The sequence below is a fragment of the Notolepis coatsorum genome (genome assembly GCF_963971535.1).
Source record: "Notolepis coatsorum genome assembly, chromosome: 16".
Taxonomy (NCBI): Eukaryota; Metazoa; Chordata; class Actinopteri; order Aulopiformes; family Paralepididae; genus Notolepis; species Notolepis coatsorum.
In genome coordinates this window covers 114553950-114571725 of record NC_140180.1, presented here as the reverse complement: position 1 = coordinate 114571725, position 17776 = coordinate 114553950, and positions in this window count along the sequence as shown.

Genomic DNA, 17776 nt, shown 5'->3' with positions numbered 1-17776 from the left:
CAACTGTTTCAATTTCCATGTAAGTGTTCACTTTTGCTCAGTTTCCATGACTTTTCCATACTGGAAAATGAAAAAATTGATTCCATGTTTTCCAGGTACCGTGGGAACCCTGAGCACAAGAGAGGAAAACAATGAAAACATAATTGTACTTACAGATGTTGTGGTGTCCACAGTCTGGTGTCTGTTTTCTCAGGAAGAACGTTTTGATCCAGATGTGAAGTCTTGGTCCAGTAGAGTTCTGCTACAGAGAATCTTTACACTGTAAACACACAAAGCGTTTGTAGAGTAATCCAGGAAGACATTGGAAGCCTCCCGCGCAGGCGGTACCACGTGACTGATCAGGAAATTATATGGGGCAACGAAACGCAATGGACGCAATAGTATGCAACTGCAGAGCCGCAGAGCAGCGCTCTCAGGCCCCGCGCTTTCAGGCCCGCTCAGCAGCGCCACCCACCCAATGGCTGAATTGCCAATGGCTGAATTGGAGTATTGCACTGTGCGGGCGTTTATTTAGATCCGCGATGCGTTTATTTAAACTTTATTTAACAGATTGCAGAATGGGTACAGTACAGTACAGCTCAATACACACAATTGTTAAGGGGATGCAGACCAGAGAAAGACTTTCGTCTTGTTTACATTTACATCAGGGTCCCCCATTTTTTATTCATAATGACATTTATGACACTCAATGCAGTACTGTTACATTTGTGACATACAGTAAATATATACAAGGGGAAGGGAACTGTACATTTATGATGAATTGAAAATGGGGGACCCTGATGTAAACAAGACGGAAGTCTTTCTCTGGTCTGCATCCCCTTAACAATTGTGTGTATTGAGCTGTACTGCAGATTTTTACAACAAAATATAACAATATGATGCCGCAAGTTCTGTTATATTTCAATTGCCTTACTTATTTACATAAGTATTAAAGGCCTACAGCAGTATTGTACAGCCAGTAACTATACTTTTGCTCACACAATATCTTGAATGAATGAGTTTATTTATTTCGTACTGTAGTGTATAGTATAGCAAATGGTTTTACTTTTATAAGTGTTACCCCAAATCTCCACACAGTAGTTCAGATATGGTATACTAGTGAGCAATATAGAATGTACAGTGATTTATCCCTGCAGATGAATGTAACCTTCTGAGTCTTGGCAAATAACACCTCCATGCAGTCTTTGAATGCTTCAATGCTGGAATCTGGAGCTCTGTATACACAACCGACACGTTTCTCAGATCTCTACTCAGATACAATCCATCAAGTTGTCAATGGTAGTTGACATGCATTCTACAACCTTATATTTGAGGCTATTTTTTATATAAAGGGCTACACCCCCACCTCTTTTCCCAATCCTGTTAATATAATTGAGTTCATATCCATTTAACTCAATGTCAACTATGGTGAATTGAAAATGGGGGACCCTGATGTAAACAAGACGAAAGTCTTTCTCTGGTCTGCATCCCCTTAACAATTGTAAACTGTACTGTACTGTACCAATTCTGCAATCTGTTAATAAAGTTTTCAATCAATCAATCAATCAACTATTTTCTCAGAGCTAAACCAAGTTTAGGATATTGCTATGAAAGGTTTATGGAATTGCTCCAAATATTCTTTAATGTTTTGATGGTTAGCATATAAGCTTCTGCTGTTAATTTTTAAACAATATAAAACTCAAAAGTATTATTATAATTCTTCTTATAATATTGAAACATAGCAGCAAGTAACTCAGTACAGTAGTGCAATAATGACAGCATCCTCTCATGTTATTTAGACTTCATATCAATAGGGTTAGCTTTGTCAACAACACAGGGAAGTTCTACAAACAGGCCAGGGGATGTACATACTGTATGAGTAAAATATATACTTTATAGATTTCTCTTTGACCCAAATCAGCCATTGGGTGGGTGGCGCTAAGATGGCGGAGGTCTCGTGACCCAAATCAGCCATTGGGTGGGTGGCGCTAAGATGGCGGAGGTCTCGTGACGGTAGGTGGGGAGGGGGTCCATTGTTGTTAGCCGCGTTAGCTCGATGCCTCGCTGTTTGAATAGCAATACAACCCGGTGAGGCATGTAATACACTTTGAAAGGTCGGATAGAACTACCGTTAACATCACGTTAAAGTTAACATCTAATGGCAGCAGCTCCCCGTAACGTCGGTCTGGCTGAACACAGTGAACAGTGAACAACAACAAGTCAACCAGATGGAGCCGCAGTGTTCTGTCTCTCTGGGGCTCCGTCCAAATGTTGCTGGATTTGGTTCATTTTTACTGTATGAAGCACAATCTCAGGGGCCACACAGAACCAAGCATTTCACTGTAATGTACAAGTACCTTATATGTGACAAATACAATAAACGTGAAACTACAGCTACGATAGAGCTAACGGTATCGGGAGAAATGTAATAGTTATTGTGAAGGGAATTATGTCTCTGCAGATGCTAGCAGTTACTGGGATTGTACAACTTCAAGGCTCCTTTCGAGCCGCTGCTGCATTGAGCAGCACAAGAGAGGAACACAATGTGAACATAATGGTACTTACAGATGTTGTGGTGTCCACAGTGTGATGTGTGTTTTCTCAGGAAGAACGTTTTGCTCCAGATGTGAAGTCTTGCTCCAGTAGAGTTCTGCTAACTGTCGGCACTTCCGCGTTACATTGAGCTCATGGAGGCAGCCACAGAGACCGCGCGCTGATTGGCAGAGAGGGGACGTCACTCCACATTGGTTCTAGCCCCTCCCCCTTGACCAGGCTCGGTTGAGACGTGCGGGGAGGGAGAGAGAGAGAGATTGAACAGAATGCAGTTAGTTTCTCTACCTTTCTGTGAACTTCTAAAAAAACGGCATTGCAATTGATGAAAATGTTCTGATATTCTATAATCATATTTCAAATGCCATTATGTCCGGATGGCAGAATCAGTACTGTATCTACAAAACATTCTGTTTAATCATCTTCCCTTTATTAATTTACTTAGATTTCTTTGTACACGTGATCTCCCCGAGTTTGGCTTTGATGAAGAGCCAATAATGGCTCATTCATTGTTTGTTTTCACAGCTGGTGTAATTGCCAGTAGACAGTTACTTACTACAGCTGCTGCCCACATACATTTTAAATGGTTTGCTCCGCCCTCCTCGCTACGTAAGCAGCAAGCAGGGACTCTCCAAATGGAGACTGTAGAGACTGTGACTAGAGCTAACAGTTTAACACAAGCTAGAGACTGTGACTAGAGCTAACAGTTTAACACAAGCTAGAGACTGTGACTAGAGCTAACAGTTTAACACAAGCTAGAGACTGTGACTAGAGCTAACAGTTTAACACAAGCTAGAGACTGTGACTAGAGCTAACAGTTTAACACAAGCTAGAGACTGTGACTAGAGCTAACAGTTTAACACAAGCTAGAGACTGTGACTAGAGCTAACAGTTTAACACAAGCTAGAGACTGTGACTAGAGCTAACAGTTTAACACAAGCTAGAGACTGTGACTAGAGCTAACAGTTTAACACAAGCTAGAGACTGTGACTAGAGCTAACAGTTTAACACAACAAGCTAGAGACTGTGACTAGAGCTAACAGTTTAACACAAGCTAGAGACTGTGACTAGAGCTAACAGTTTAACACAAGCTAGAGACTGTGACTAGAGCTAACAGTTTAACACAAGCTAGAGACTGTGACTAGAGCTAACAGTTTAACACAAGCTAGAGACTGTGACTAGAGCTAACAGTTTAACACAAGCTAGAGACTGTGACTAGAGCTAACAGTTTAACACAAGCTAGAGACTCTGACTAGAGCTAACAGTTTAACACAAGCTAGAGACTGTGACTAGAGCTAACAGTTTAACACAAGCTAGAGACTCTGACTAGAGCTAACAGTTTAACACAAGCTAGAGACTGTGACTAGAGCTAACAGTTTAACACAAGCTAGAGACTCTGACTAGAGCTAACAGTTTAACACAAGCTAGAGACTGTGACTATAGCTAACAGTTTAACACAAGCTAGAGACTCTGACTATAGCTAACAGTTTAACACAAGCTAGAGACTGCAGTGTTTCCCTTATATGCATTCAGCACTGAATCAGGACCGCCGCTGCTATGAACTAGACTACTACTCATTCCATTTGGGCTGTGGGGGGTGATTAATGTCTGAAGGAGTCGACTGAAGGCTTCTTGGCCTCTGAGAAAGCATGCAATTGGTCACCAGATGGATACATCTTGATATTTGTCTAGTCTAGTGTGTTCACAGGTGAAATCCTCTTTCAGTGCCTCTGTGCCTGTTTTCTTAGGCAGTTAGCCTTGCTGGTATGCGCGCCATTCGCATTAGCCACGCTTATAGGCCTCTTTGCTTTCAGACCCCGCGTCGGGGTCTGAAAGCTCGGAATTGCTAATAAACATTTTAAATAATTTTTATAAACTGGTCAACACGGCAACACAGTGATCACAGCGCAGGCGCACCAGGCAGCCAAATACGGAAATACACGGCTCGCTCTGTGAGTACCACTCGTTTTATAAAAATGATTTAAAATGTTTATTAGCAACTCCGAGCTTTCAGACCCCGGCGCGGCTGTGTGTGAACTCCTAATTGTATGCTGGGTACCTTTGAAATTCATATCTGATATATTTCGGACCCACCCCGAGCTTATAAGCAGTGCTTGGTGGCCCAAATGAGCCTGCAAGCTATGGAGCTGCGAGTGACTGTGCGGATTCAAAAGCCCCTGGCTTGCACATCGCAGTCACGGAAGGGGCTAGGGGAGTAGGTGCTGGAAAATGGACTTGATCTCGGCCGATTTAGTTCTGATCGATTAGGAATGGGTCGCGGCGTGTTCAGGAAACTCAGGCGCATAAAAGTATATTCGAGAGAGAGAGAGAGAGAGAGAGAGAGAGAGAGAGAGAGAAAAGGCGCATGATTTTTTTCCGTACCTATGTTTGCGAAGATGCTCTCTGATTGGCTAGCCGCGTAGAGCGAAGACCCTCTCTGATTGGTTTAGCGCCGAAGGGTCTCTTCCGCCTTGTAACAGTAATATATATTACATTCTCTGCTTCAAAGTGGTTATGCTTAGAGTTAAGGTTAGGGTTAAGGTTAAGGTTAGGGTTAGGGTTAAGGAACAACATATCAATTGTTGTTGAATATGCGGACGAGACCCTTCGGCGCTGAACCAATCAGAGAGGGTCTTCGCTGTACGCGGCTAGCCAATCAGAGAGCGTCTTCGCAAACATAGGCTACAGAAAAAAATCACACAGAGAAGGCGGGCAGGAATTGATTGATTGAAAACTTTATTATTATTTAAATTGTTTTTATTGGTTTTTTAAAGGTTCAACAACATTATATACATACGTACAAACATACATACAATACATGACTACATTTAACCGCACAATACCTAAAATAAATGAAAAATAAAGTATACAAAAAGAGAAAAAGAAGTAATAATAAAAGAAAATTGCATCGTTCTTATACGTTCTACTGTAATAAATCACTGTCTTATGCCTAAACATCCTCAGCCGGGAATTTTAGATCGAAATAATCTAAAAATGGCTGCCAAACTTGGAACATTTTCTGGGTAGAGCCCCTGGTGGAGTATTTAAGTCTCTCAAGTTTTAGGTGTGCCATCACATCTTCGACCCAGCGTCGATGTGATGGAGGAATGGCTGACTTCCAATTAAGCAAAATAAGGCGTCTAGCCAACAAAGAGGAGAAGGCCACAGCATCTGTTTGAGCGACAGATACCCTGATTTCGCCAGGGAGCACGCCAAAGACTGTAACCAAGTGGTTGGGTCTGATCTTCCTGTCACAGATGAAGGAAAATGTTTCAAAAACAGAAAGCCAGAATCGGGATAGTGATGGGCATGACCAGAACATATGGCAGAGAGTGGCTGGAGCCTGATGGCACCTGGGGCAGGTCGGATCCACATCCGGGTAGATCTCGGCCAGTCTGCTCTTAGAGACGTGTAGTCTATGAAATACCTTGAATTGGAGTAATCCATGTCTGATGCAGACAGATGATGAGTGTATTATTTTAATTGCCAAGAATCTTCAGGGATTTCAAGTCCCATATCATTACCCCATGACTCCCTGATACGGTCCAGTGATGGGGATGCCATCTCTTGGATATCACTGTATAGTGAACTCACTATCCACTTTTGTTTTGGGTCTCCCTCCAGCCACTTATCCAGCCACCTGTCTGGTTGAAGTACAGGAAAAGAAGCAAAATATTTCTTAACAAAACCCTGCACCTGTCATACCCGCCTACCAACTGTTCAAAGGACATAAAAAGCCCTTCTTTAAACAGGTCCTTCACCTTCTTTAGCCCCTTTCCGGCCCATGTTTTGAATGCTGCATCCATGAGTGAGGGCGTAAAAAGTGCATTAGATGCAATTGGGAGATAGGGTGAGGCTTGTTTATATTTAAAGTGAGTCCTAAACTGTGCCCATATACGGAGTGAGCCAATCACCATGGGGTTATTTGTGAGGTGCTTTTTACTGAGTGGCAGTGGAGCACACACTAGTGAGGATAGCGATACCGGGTGGGCGGAGTGTTGTTCCATGTCAACCCACACCATTCCGCCTCCCCCATGTGATGCAGCCATCCAATATGTCAATTTATGAATGTTTGCCGCCCAATAGAATTGTCTTATTCCAGATAAAGGTTGTAATAATTGAAAACTTTATTAACAGATTGCAGAATGGGTACAATACAGTAAAATACTTTCGTCTTGTTTACCAATGTACTGCAATAGCAGCTGGTAAAACTTTGGTGATTTATGAAATGACCGTTGTTATGTGTCCAAAGCCCGAAATAAAAAATAACTGAACTGAACTGAACTGAACCAGTCCCATGGCCAAATGATGGTTGAATGGCGTTATCTAGAAGAAAGCACAAACATAATTTATGTTAGGCCAGTACAGCTCTTGTCCATTATTCTCTTCAAATAAGGGTCAATAATAGGACAAGTAATATTTCTGTTGCACACAAGAAATTGGCCGCTCATCACCACAGATCAAACTGAGGTTGAGAAAGGGTAGGGACATCTCTACATTCTTAAAAGGTTATCATAAACCTGAAGTGGACCCAACACACAACTTGGCACGCATAACAACATGGCCTAAGCTTTGTGTATCCTCCGGTCAAATTCCTCCACCTCACTGAAACAATACAAAAGGACAACATAATACATTTTATTTATATAGCACTTTTCATTACAAGTCATCTCAAATTGCTTCACAAAAGATACATGCATATAGGAGAAGATAAAAAGTAATAATATAATAATGAATACAATACAAACATAATTATATAAATATTATTAGTAAAATAGAAAAATAAATAGTAATAAAATACAAAAATATCATAGAATTAGCAGTAAGATAATGTAATTGTTAGACTGAATGAATGAATGAATGAATGAATGAATGAATGAATGAATGAATGAATGAATGAATGAATGAATGAATGAATGAATGAATGAATGAATGAATGAATGAATGAATGAATGAATGAGAACTTTATTTAACAGATTGCAGAATGGGTACAATACAGTACGGCTCAATACACACAATTGTTAAGGGGATGCAGACCAGAGAAAGGCGTTTGTCTTGTTTACATCAGGGTCCCCCATTTTCAATTCATAATGACATTTGTGACATACACAACATACATGACATTTATGGCATAGGGACATACAGGTATTTAGTACTGTTACATTTGTGACATATATGATATTCAAATATACAGTACTGTTACCTATAGATCCTGACAGAGTATATACATATGATGGGGAGGGGACTGTACATTAGGAGGGGGTGGGTGGGTGGGAGAGAAATATACATACGGTGGGGAGGAGACTGTACATTTGGAGGGGGTGGGTGGGTGGGAGAGAAATATACATACGGCGGGGAGAGAATATATACATGCGGTGGGGAGGAGACTGTCTATTAGGAGGGGGTGGGGGTTTTGGACATTTACGGTGGCCAGTTTCGAATTGCAGCCTGCCGTAGGTGCTCTTTAAGAGCGGTTTTGAATGTGGGTAGGGATTCACATTCCTTTACAGCTTTGGGTAGGGCGTTCCACATTGATGTGGCATAATTGCGAAACGTGTTTAGTCCCTTGTTTGAGCCGAATCTGGGTTTAACATGATTTGTTGAGCTTCCTCTGGTGTTGTGGTCGTGGTATTCACTGACCTTTGGGAAGTATTTTGACATGTACATGGGTACCTTAGTCGTATAGTGTATCTTGTAGACCAGGCCCATTGCAAGTTGCTGTACTCTGTCGTCTACACTAAGCCATCCTAGGTTGTCAAAGTGGGCAGGGGTGAGGTGGGTTCTAGGGGTAAGGTCAAGTAGAAGTCTGACCAGTTTGTTTTGTGATGTTTGTAATCTTGTTTTTAGCGCCTTTGATGTGCTTTGGTACCATGAGGTGCAAGCATAGTCGTAGTACCCTTGAATGAGTGCTCCTGCCAGAGTCTTCAGGGTATTCTTGTTTACCAGAGAGGAGATCCGGTACAAGAATCTAGTTAGTTGGTTGACTTTCTTTATTACATTGGATGCCATTTTGTCACAGGAAAGATTTGCCTCTAGGATGGAACCCAGGTAGGTAATTTCATCTTTCCTCGTGACAATATTGTCACCCACTGTAACTGAGAAGCCGTCGGTCTTGCTGAGTTTGTTATTTGAACCGAAGAGAATGGAGTATGTTTTGCCCATGTGTAATGATAGTTTGTTATCAGCGAGCCATATGCAGATTTTGCCTATTTCCGAGCTGAGTTTTTTTTTCAACCTGCAACTTGTTCTTGTCAGAGACCAGCAGGGCTGAGTCGTCCGCAAACAGGAACAAGTTGCAGTCACAAGCTGACGACATGTCATTTGCATAAATTAGGAACAGTAGCGGTCCTAGTATGCTTCCTTGTGGAACACCACAGCTCACTGTGAGGGGGGGGGATAGAGTACCGTTTACCTCCACCATCTGTTCTTTCCCCTCCAGGTAGGATTGCATCCAGCTCACTGATAAACTATCAAAACCAATTGCTTTTAGCTTGTCAATCAGAATGGAGTGATTGACAGTGTCGAAGGCCTTTTGTAGGTCCAGCATGACCATGCCGCAGTATTTGCCCGCGTCCACCTCTTGTTTGATGTGGTCGTTCAAATAGAGAAGGCATGTGTCAGTGGAGTGGGATGTTCTGAAGCCAGATTGGAATTCGTAGATGATTTTTTTTCAGCCAGGTACTTTTCGACCTGTTCGTAGACTATTTTCTCCATGACTTTCGAGATGGAGGTAAGAATAGAAACAGGGCGGTAGTTGCCTGAGTCTAATTTGCTGCCCTTTTTGTGCAGAAGGGTCACTCTCGCAATTTTGAAGTCCTTGGGGACTAGAATTCTTTATTTGTCATGCAGTTTAACACACACACGAGATGGGCGACCCACAGGAACACACACACACATTCACTGAGTCGCCGATGAAATGTCTCTCTGCACTTTTCCCATCCCGTTGTCCTTCCCCCCATGGGCAGCCGGGAGCAGATAGGGCGTCAACGTGAGCCGCGCCCCCGGGGACCAATCCAAGTGGTCCTGTCCGTCTTCGTCAAGGACGCCACAGTGTTAGCGATCTGTTGTGCATGTTTTTCCATTGGGTTTATCTTATCGGGGGGGAAACATGCAAACTCCACACAGAAAGGCCTGGGAGATACCCCACCTGAGTACCTGGCATCATGGAAAAATGGTCCCCAAGCGGGAATCGAACCCTGGACCTTCTTGCTGTGAGGCGACAGTGTTAACCACTACACCACCGTGCCGCTGGTGCCACCAAGTTAAAAACCAAAACATATCACTGTTGGGTAAACAGAAATATTGTATTGCAATGTGTGAAAAATGTGCATTCTCTAATTGATCATTCTCTCTTAAGTGATCATTATATGATATTCTGTACCCGCAAAAAGACAAAACAAAAGGCTGGCTGTCACAAAACAGTCACATCTAGGGACCTCAAAACCTACTCTAGAGAGGCCTTTAACCTAGAACTGGAGAGCATGGACTGGTCAGATGAGCTCAGTGGTACACTATTGAAGAAACATGGCTTGGATTCAAAACCAAATTCTCAACAATACTTAACAACATGGCACCCCTAAGAACCACCAGGGTTAAACATTGCGCTGAGCCATGGATGCACACTGAAATACTAACCGCTATGAAAAAAGAGACAAAAAATGCTCTGAACTTCATAAAAGTCAGGCAAAGCTAGGCGGCTGAGTGGCGCAGTAGGCAAGGCGCTCGCCACTAACGCAGGATATGCTGGTATCGAGCCCAGCTCTCTGCGTTGCTACCGGCTTGGCCGGCTGTCATACTAACACAATTGGCAGTGTTAGAGGGTGGGAGAGCAGGTGGGTGGAGATTGGACGTTGTGGACAGCGACTCCTACAGGTCGGTTTGGTGACGCCGGTACGGTGGAAACAGGAAGTATCGGGGGCAGTGTGAGCCTCCCACACGTTACTCCTCGCCACTGAGAGTTCGAGCTGCTGCGGTGAAAAGATGCGACAGGCTGCCTCCTCGCGTACCGGAGGGGACACGTGATGCAAGGCTTCTATCCTCACTACAGCCGACCAGTGGGAGGCATAGTCTAGCAACGTTTAAGACAGGGGAGGGAAGAATTGGAAATATGAAATTGGATTGGGAGAAAAATAGAAAAAATAAGGAGAAAAAGAGTATCAAAAAAATAATAAAAGTCAGAAGCTTACCAAAAGCTCAAACAGTGAACTCCAAGCCCACGTGGTTGAACAAAAAATTCAAAGAAACAGACTAAGAAATGACGTAAACACCATGATCACCATGATTTGGACCGTTAGCCCTATTCCTTACTTACCAATCATGATGACGATCAATAGAATCCTTTCTCAGCACGATCCATAGAATAGAACAGAAGTACTTTATTGATCCAGAGGGAAATTCAGCTACAGATCGCTCACTGTAAACCTTTAGGTCGTCACAATCACAAATCACAAATAAGAATAACAATACAGTCTGGGATATACATTCTAAATATGTGGGTCAAAAGTAAAAAGTCCAGGAAGATGACCAGAGTTTGTACTGTCACTCTGTGCTCAGTGAGGCAGGGAGGCACAGTGATGCGTTGTATAGTCTGACGGCTGTCGGAATGAAGGACTTCCTGTGCCGCTCAGTGTTGCATCTTGGGAGTCTTAGTCTAACACTGGACGTGCTCCTTCTATCATCCATGCTGTTCCTCATACATCAAAGTAGAGTTCAGTTGTCTTCAGTCAGCTGGTACAGACAGGAGTTTGACCCCATTGACTTTGCATTGGTTTGTAGCTCGTATGAGGAAACAGAATGTATTGCGCTGAGAGGACTCTATCAGCATCATCATGGTCAGTAAGAAACAGGTGAGAGGACTCTATCAGCATCATCATGGTCAGTAAGAAACAGGTGAGAGGACTCTATCAGCATCATCATGGTCAGTAAGAAACAGGTGAGAGGACTCTATCAGCATCATCATGGTCAGTAAGAAACAGGTGAGAGGACTCTATCAGCATCATCATGGTCAGTAAGAAACAGGTGAGAGGACTCTATCAGCATCATCATGGTCAGTAAGAAACAGGTGAGAGGACTCTATCAGCATCATCATGGTCAGTAAGAAACAGGTGAGAGGACTCTATCAGCATCATCATGGTCAGTAAGAAACAGGTGAGAGGACTCTATCAGCATCATCATGGTCAGTAAGAAACAGGTGAGAGGACTCTATCAGCATCATCATGGTCAGTAAGAAACAGGTGAGAGGACTCTATCAGCATCATCATGGTCAGTAAGAAACAGGTGAGAGGACTCTATCAGCATCATAATGGTCAGTAAGAAACAGGGCTACGGGTCCATAAATCTGAACTATCTCTTTAAATGGTAAATGGCTGCATTTTTATTACAGCTTTTATCCAAAGCGCTTTACAATTTGATCACATTTTCTCCTTTCACTCACACATCGATGGCGGAGGCAACTGTGCAAGGTGCCAACCTGCTCATCAGGAGCAATTAGGGGTTAAGTGTCTTGCTCAAGGACACTTCGACACGCTACCCTGGAGGAGCGGGAATCGAACCGGGAACCTCTGGATTACCAGACGACTGCTCCAGAGCCACTGTCGCCCCCTTTAACTTCTCTGTGCTGTATTGTTGTCCTGCAGGCTCACAGGTTGCATCTCTGCGTCACTGAGCTTCTCACGGTGACCCTGGCCGAGTCCAGAGTCGTGACATGGTCCTGTGTCTCCGCTCACCCCTGGGGCTCTCCCTGTCACGCCGCCATCCAGGACACAATCAGACAGGTCTGGGAGGAAGAGTTTGACATCTCCGAAAGGTCAACCGCACTCGACACCATCCAAACTCTCCTGCTGCGTCTGAGAGGCTTACCCAGAACACACCGCTGAGACAGGTGAGTTATTCCCTTTAGTCCCAAAACATTATTATAGATGGGCTGTTTTTGCTTTCTCCATAAAAGGTTTGAAACAATCTGTCCAGTGGTAAGTACATGTGGTTAGAAGTTCACTAGAACCATCGCTGCAGGTTCAGTAGACCACCAACCTGGTAATAACCTCATATAAACACTACAGTAGGACTAACCTGTTAATAACAACCTCATATTAACACTACAGTAGGACTAACCTGTTAATAACCTCATATAAACACTACAGTAGGACTAACATGTTAATAACAACCTCATATAAACACTACAGTAGGACTAACATGTTAATAACAACCTCATATAAACACTACAGTAGGGCTAACCTGTTAATAACAACCTCATATAAACACTACAGTAGGACTAACCTGTTAATAACCTCATATAAACACTACAGTAGGACTAACCTGGTAATAACCTCATATAAACACTACAGTAGGGCTAACCTGTTAATAACAACCTCATATAAACACTACAGTAGGACTAACCTGTTAATAACCTCATATAAACACTACAGTAGGACTAACCTGTTAATAACCTCATATAAACACTACAGTAGGACTAACATGTTAATAACAACCTCATATAAACACTACAGTAGGACTAACCTGTTAATAACCTCATATAAACACTACAGTAGGACTAACCTGTTAATAACCTCATATAAACACTACAGTAGGACCAACCTGTTAATAACAACCTCATATAAACACTACAGTAGGACTAACCTGTTAATAACAACCTCATATAAACACTACAGTAGGACTAACATGTTAATAACCTCATATAAACACTACAGTAGGACTAACATGTTAATAACAACCTCATATTAACACTACAGTAGGACTAATCTGTTAATAATAACCTCATATAAACACTACAGTAGGACTAACATGTTAATAACAACCTCATATTAACACTACAGTAGGACTAACCTGTTAATAACAACCTCATATTAACACTACAGTAGGACTAATCTGTTAATAATAACCTCATATAAACACTACAGTAGGACTAACCTGTTAATAACAACCTCATATAAACACTACAGTAGGACTAACATGTTAATAACCTCATATAAACACTACAGTAGGACTAACCTGTTAATAACAACCTCATATAAACACTACAGTAGGACTAACCTGTTAATAACCTCATATAAACACTACAGTAGGACCAACCTGTTAATAACCTCATATAAACACTACAGTAGGACTAACCTGTTAATAACAACCTCATATAAACACTACAGTAGGACTAACCTGTTAATAACCTCATATAAACACTACAGTAGGACTAACCTGTTAATAACCTCATATAAACACTACAGTAGGACTAACATGTTAATAACCTCATATAAACACTACAGTAGGACTAACCTGTTAATAACCTCATATAAACACTACAGTAGGACAAACCTGGTAATAACCTCATATAAACACTACAGTAGGACTAACCTCATATAAACACTACAGTAGGACTAACCTGTTAATAACCTCATATAAACACTACAGTAGGACTAACATGTTAATAACCTCATATAAACATGAGAGTTATAGAGTAGTAGGAAACTAGGAATATCAGTGTATATTAGAGGCAGAGTAGGACGGGTCATTCCGTCATCATTCTAGGAACAGAGCCAGGGCGGGCACCGCTGACTCAGTGGGTGGGCCCGAACCCCCCATGCCCCCCCCATGCCACCGGGACTGATCTGGCTGCACTTCAACAATATTGGAGTCTGCAAAGCTGAGTGCAGAACTTGCTAAATGAAAATATGCTGTGGTTCTGTGTTCAATTGTTTATAAAAAATTTGATTAAAATGTTAAACAATAGTAACTGTCTTTTCTTTTTTGTAATAATTTATCTTTATAAAAAGAGCCATTTGTGAGCCGTAAGAGCAGAGTTTTCTTTGTTCAGCCCTGTGCGTCCCCCGTGGTGGCCTCCGCTACCTGGGAGATCCAGTCTGTCGTCAGGGAGGCCCACCTTATCCAGCCTGACCCAGGTAACGGTCCTCCTAACCGGCTTTCTGTCCCCGACAGTGTCCGCTCTCAGGTCCTCCAGTGGATCCACACCTCCCGGTTCGCCTGTCATCCTGGGATTGACCGAACCCTGTCCCTGCTGAAGCGTCATTTCTGGTGGCCCACCATGAGGGAGGATACCGCGCCTTCGTCCTGGCCTGCACTGTCTGTGCTCGTGGGAAGTCCTCCCACCACCTCCTGCCGGGCTACATTACATTTACATTTAGTCATTTAGCTGATGCTTTTATCCAAAGTGACTTACAAGTTCTGTACGACAAGTCATCAGGAAGGGCACAACTCTATCAGCTGAGTAACAATGTTCATCAAAGTGTTGAGTGCTACAGTGTAGGTTAGTTAGGGTTAGATTCTTTTTTTATATTTATTTAGAATTTCTTTATTTCAGATAATGGTTGAAGAAGTGCATCATCATTGCTATTTCTGAGGTCGCTTTCACACAGGGGCTGTTTGGTCCGGACTTTCGGACCAGAATTCGATAGTCCGGTTTTTCGGGTTTGTGTGAATGCGTGTCGAACTCGGTTCGCGGACCAAACAGGCGAACTCTGGTCCGCCTGAAAACGTCGGTCTCGGTTCGGCTTCATCGGACCAAACGCGAACCAAATATAGGAAGTGATTATTATTACCACTGCTCGCAGCATTCAATGCAAAACAAGCACACTACTCTATCTATCCATCTATCTATCCATCTATCCATCTATCCATCTATCCATCTATCCATCCATCCATCCATCCATCCATCCATCCATCCATCCATCCATCCATCCATCCATCCATCCATCCATCCATCCATCCATCCATCCATCCATCCATCCATCCATCCATCTATCTATCTATCTATCTATCTATCTATCTATCTATCTATCTATCTATCTATCTATCTATCTATCTATATATATGTGCATCTTGGGAAGAAGGAAGAAACAACGCGGCTTATTATATTATTAATAAAACAGCTACTTGTGGGCACTCATAAAAACACTGTGGTGTACAAGTTGTTTAGCGAGAGGATGGTGGTAATGTGCTTCAATAGAACAATGGATCAATGCCATGTCAAAACTCGCCTCCGCTCCGCTGATCTGGAGGACTCGCAGTCCACACACACACACAGGCTCGCAGCCACACACACATTTCCACTGTCCAATAGCCGAGCGCCCTTTTCGACCGCGTGACATTGTTCAGAAGGTTCGGTCCGCCTCACAGATTTCTATGTGAACGCAGGCGAACCAAATGAAGAATGCAACAATGTTGCAACTTCACCCCCAGAACCGCACCGAGTCCACCAAAACTATATGTGAAAGCGGACCCACCTTGATGAGTCCTTCTCTGATTCAACTGTTATCTGTGTATTTTATCTTTTTTTTGTTTGACTGGAATGTTAGATTTTATAATGTGAATTTGTATATTTGTATACATTTTTTATTTGTGTTTTGTTTTTATTTTTATTCGTATTTTTTGTTGTACATTTGTATTGTATTTGTTGTGTCCAGGACCCCAGGAAGACTAGAGGCTCCTTCATGTGTCTCTGATGGGGATCCTTTAATAAACATAAACATAAACTACCAACCAGGTCAGAAGGTTTGGCTCTCGTCTCGAGACCTCCCCCTCAAATCCGTCTCCCGGAAACTCTCACCCCGTTTCATTGGTCCATATGAAATCCTGTCTGTCATTAACCCCTCAGTAGTCAGACTCAAGCCCCCGTCTCATATGAGAATACATCCTTCGTTTCATGTATCACAGTTGAAACCGGTGGTCTCTAGCCCTCTATCCCCTCCAGCTCCGGTTCCTCCTCCCCCTCGGATCATTGATGAGCACCCCGCCTACACCGTCTGGCAGTGGCTGGATGTACGCCGCCGCGGCCGTGGATTCCAGTACCTGGTGGACTGGGAGGACTATGGTCCGGAAGAACGCAGCTGGGTCTCCCGCCAGCTGATCCGGGACTTCCACCGGAACAACGGTAGCAAACCTGGAGGGTCGCCAGGAGGCGCCCGTAGAGGGGGGGGGGGGTCCTGTTACAACCACAGCCAGGGCCTCTCTCTCTCCTGTCTGGCAGCAGGCCTCCACGCCCTTATATGGGCTGCTTCCTGTCTCTTCATTCCCAAACTGTCTACCCGGGTCATCCTACACACCTGAGACTCATCATGTCATCACTGAGCCTGGATATGAGGCCTGCGCTCCTGCCACTCCTCGTCCGAGTGTTGCTTCACCTACCGTGGATGGCACAACCCCGGACTACTCCCCACCCGTGGACGTCTCCAGCTTGGACGCTGACTGGGATCTCATGGAGAGACCTGCTTCTGTACATTTCAATATTCAACCTTGTCAAATGCCTGGTACCTAATTAAATACCCTAAACCGCCTCATTCTCCTGTACCTTGTGTTCTGCTCTTGGGTTCAACCTAGACGCCACCCTAACAGTACATAGATCTGTAAATCTGTACATACTGTAGATATGTAAATCTGTACATTATTATGTACATAGATCTGTAAATCTGTACATACTGTAGATATGTTAATCTGTACATTATTCAGATTCAGATTCAGACAACTTTATTGATCCCGCGTGGGGCAATTCATATTTGCAGCTTCACCAACAAGCAACAAAGACAAACAAACAACAAAACATCTCAATGACAGCACGGCAAAAAAAAAAGACAAACACTCCATGTTATACACAATCCAGCAAAGTAAAAGTAAAAACAGACAACCAAGTGCAAAAGGCTACTTAAAATGACTACTGTCTGTGTTTAAAAGTCTGATAGCCGAGGGGACAAAAGATTTGGCGTAGCGGTTGGTCCTACTTGGTGGGACGTCATAACGGCGGCCAGAAGGCAACAATGAAAACCGCTGAGACAGAGCATGGAGGGGTTGATTAGTGATGCTCGTCCCCTTCTTGACCACCTGGTCCGTCCAGAGAGAACATACTGTAGGTCTCTCTGTTTTACTCCAATTATTTTGGAGCACACTTTCACTATGTACTGTAGGCTGTTCCTATCTTTAATAGACAGGCCACTGAACCAGCAGATAAAAGAAAAAGTTAGGAGGCTATTATGTACATAGATCTGTAAAGGAGTACATAGATCACTAAAGGAGTACATAGATCTGTAAAGGAGTACACAGATCTGTAAAGGAGTACATAGATCACTAAAGGAGTACATAGATCACTAAAGGAGTACATAGATGTGTAAAGGAGTACATCGATGTGTAAAGGAGTACATCGATGTGTAAAGGAGTACATAGATCTGTAAAGGAGTACATAGATCTGTAAAGGAGTACATAGATCTGTAAAGGCGTACATAGATCTGTA